This window comes from Limulus polyphemus, unplaced genomic scaffold (genome assembly GCF_000517525.1).
Source record: "Limulus polyphemus unplaced genomic scaffold, Limulus_polyphemus-2.1.2 Scaffold2970, whole genome shotgun sequence".
In the NCBI taxonomy this organism is placed as follows: Eukaryota; Metazoa; Arthropoda; class Merostomata; order Xiphosura; family Limulidae; genus Limulus; species Limulus polyphemus.
This window is the reverse complement of record NW_013668580.1, coordinates 22,663-26,463: the sequence shown is the minus strand read 5'-3', so window position 1 is coordinate 26,463 and position 3,801 is coordinate 22,663. Positions and strand designations below refer to the sequence as shown.

Sequence of the window (3,801 nt, the reverse complement as noted above, 5' to 3'; positions counted from 1 at the left end):
GCATCTGGCGGCAGCGGTAAATTTGTCGGCTTGTAACGCTAAAAACCGGGTTTCGATACTCGTGGTTAGCAGAGCACATATAGCCCATTGTGCAGCTTTACGTTCGAGAACAAACAAACCCGCTCAATAAATGATCAAGGAGCGTTAAATGTCTAATGTCCAAAATGTGAATAAAGCTAAGCCTAACGAGTTTTGTTTTGTTTTTTTTCATACATTTTATCACATTGTTTTGTATTTGAATTCTCTTTTCGGTATTTTGCCAGTATGGATATAACCTAAACATTTGTCATTGCGCAGGGTCCGCAAGGGGGAAGGAGTTGCGAAAAAAAAGAGTAAAGTTCACATTAATTGCAGTTATACAGATGTATGTAAAAAAATAAATTATACGTTGTCGTTTAATTAAACAGTTAAAAAAAAGATAGTAAATTAAACGAACACCGTAATGATAAATAACATCGTCGTTTGGAAAACGTCAAGCATACTTACTGCTGGGCGCTATATGCAAGGTAACTGGATTTTTATTTCCTCGGCTTAGATTCGAACACCAGGCGAGTGGTTTATCAACTAAGCTTTTTTTTTTTATAATTTCTAGTAAAACACAATATTTACAATTCTAATTACCACATTCGAAAGTTAACACAATAATACAACCATGGAGAATATCGATGGGTTCATGGTAATGTACATGAATGTTAACTTGATGCACGAGCAGATTGTGGATTACGAACGACCCGAGAATATTTCCACACCAGGGGAGTGGGGTGGGAGAAATTCCTGAAAAAGGAAAGATTTAATGGTTTTGAATTTCGGTCAAAGCTACACGAGAGCTATCTGCGCTAGCCGTCCCTAATTTAGCAGTGAAAGACTAGAGAGAAGGCAGCTAGTCACCACCACCCACCGCCAACTCTTTGGGCTACTCTTTTACCAACGAATAGTGGGATTGTCCGTCACATTATAACGCTCCCCCGGCTGAAAGGGCGAGCATGTTTGGTGTGACTGGGATTCGAAACCGCGACCCTCAGATTGCGAGTCGAGTGCCGTAACCACCTGGCCATGCCGGGCATTAAAAACTAATTTATATATATATATATATTTTTTTATCGCTGATCTACGCTATTAGCCGTTAACGGGAAATTAACCTCATCATTAAGCGTAAAGACAATTATTTTTTCGATTAATAGCCGGCCCAATCCGCCTTTGATGTGAAACACGGTTTTTCTATAATTTGCAGAGCCAAGTTAAACAAAAACAACAACAACAATAACATAATAATAATAGTTTCAACGTGTTTCTAAGTCTACTTATTTCGTAATTACTTTTAATGTCATCAACATTACGGTTTATATTCGTATAACATACGAAAAAAATATATATATACACAAAAGGAGGGTGCAGAACAAGAAAAGGGTTTTCTGCCCTCGTATTACCCATAATCAAATACGGTTCCGCAGTACGAGTAGCAGCGTACTTTATCTAACCTGGATTTCATCTTACAAAACACGTGCCTTACCAACATAAGATGATCCCATCAACAGTGTACGGTCAACCATATGGGAAGTTTTGTATTTTGAAACATCGTGCTTTAGTTTTAAGTTGGCCAGCATTCGGTGCGACCTCTCAGCGACTACATGAGCAGATTCTAAACCGGTGCAAACTGAACCCACTCACCTTTTCCAAAGTCTGAATTCCAAAAGGAATAAGCAAGTACGTGCTTACCCCAACTCCACGAACGGAGGGTATTCAGATGTAATATAGGAGGGTATTCAGATGTAATATAGGAGGGTATTCAGATGTAATATAGGAGGGTATTCAGATGTAATATAGGAGGATATTCAGATGTAATATAGGAGGATATTCAGATGTAATATAGGAGGATATTCAGATGTAATATAGGAGGATATTCAGATGTAATATAGGAGGGTATTCAGATGTAATATAGGAGGATATTCAGATGTAATATTGATCACAGATGCTGCAGTAAGTAATAGCTTTAAAATCGATGATTTAAATACAGATGAAGAAGAATTATTTCCTCTTAAGATCGTTAGACCTACTTTTGATTTATAGTTAGAACGTCTAACTAAAGTGGATCCGAGTAAGAAGGTAAAGAAATTAAACTGGCACATTTTGACAATACGAGAGTGACTTCATCGCTTACACGGGCCAGAGATGTTTTTTTTTTTAATTGTCTTGAAATTGTTACGTGTTCTACAGTAATTCCTTTACGCTGAATCACAAAATTATATCCATTTTTCTCCATCACGCACTGATTTTTCACAAAACGTCTTATGTACGTTTATTTGACGGAATAATTTTTCGTTGAAATCGGGGTCACATTTTGTTAAGCTTAAAATGTTGACAACCACTGGCTAGAGATTTCTTTAGACCAATCGCGACGAGTCAATACAGAAAAAGGAATATTACACAAAACTCTAGAGCATAACAACGTTAAAAGTCACTCTCACTAGATGGCATTTTAAAAAACTTTTTTTAAAGTAAAAAATGCTACACAGAGAGTTACTCCCATCGCAAAAAAAAAGGGGATTTTCGACACCTGTTGTAGGCACAGTACAGATAGCCCATTGTGTAGTTTATCGCTTAACGACAAAGAAAAAAACACCATAATATACATATTTTATATGTACTGTGCCCATCGCTTAGAATGAATACCGAATTTTAGTGTTATAAGCCCTCAGCTTACCGCCGAGCCACCGGAGAGCATTTTGAAAAGCAAAAAGAATAGTATAAATTATAGTTGTTAAAATAATATTAGTGTAACAGGGGAAAGATTCGCTTTAACTCTGTATTTTAAACACGTCACGAGGACAGACGGGAACTGTCATTTCAACCTCTACTTACCATTTATTATTCATTTTTAAATAATTTCCAAGAGTTTAACCTCGAAGAAGGAATAATTATTTTATTTTATAATCGAAAGTAAATTTACTATATTGATCAGAACTAAAAAAAAGAAATGTTATAGATTTGTTAACCCTAATCCTATCCTATGTAAGAAACTAACTAGAAATGTTTTAATGTCAGATCGCTATATAAGAAAACAAAGTAAATTTACTATATTGATCAGAACTAAAAAAAAGAAATGTTATAGATTTGTTAACCCTAACCCTATCCTGCGTATGTTATAGATTTGTTAACCCTAACCCTATCCTATGTAAGAAACTAACTAGAAATGTTTTAATGTCAGAAAACCTAAGATAATTGGGTTGCATCGGATCATTAGCTGTGTACAGTCACTGTTAACGATCCAGCTAAATTGGGAATATGTAATGCTTATAAGATACGAACATCAAAAATCTTCTCTTAGTACAACAAAAACGTGGTTCTAGCATTTAAAAAAAAAAAATATTCACTAATTCTTACCAGTTCACACTCGTACTCGAAAACAAACAGCAGCGGAGTTATGAGTGAAACTAATTCTTCGGGACAGTTATATACGGTTGTTGGTGAGAAGTGTACAGGCTGAGTCAACTGACGTCAACGACATAGAACTTTTCCTTGCATGTGATAACAAAAACCGGAATTCCCCGAAGAGGGAAGTCATAACAAAGAAGATAAGAACGAACGTTTTGGTTGGTAACCTGAGATGACACTAACCCGAAAAGTGATGACCAACGAATGATTATATATATTTATACATATATTTGTATATACACTTATAAAGTTTTGTTTTATTTTATATTTTCTCCGAACAAGGTCGTTCCTATTTCTCATGAACTGTTATGAAACATTTTCAAGCCTACTGTTTCGTGTTTATGCCACGCTGACACTCCTTATTGAAGT

General features: G+C 35.7%; 1 protein-coding gene across 1 annotated transcript in view; it reads right to left on the bottom strand.

Annotated features, from left to right (window-relative positions):
- Nucleotides 1–3,525, bottom strand: part of LOC106468337 (clotting factor B) — a 16,804-nt gene extending 13,279 nt beyond the window's left edge. Inside the window, exon 1 of the mRNA XM_013928756.2 lies at nt 3,382–3,525. The gene's annotated coding sequence lies outside the window, so the exon portion shown is untranslated. The remainder of the gene's footprint in view (nt 1–3,381) is intronic.
- Nucleotides 3,526–3,801: the final 276 nt, after the last annotated feature.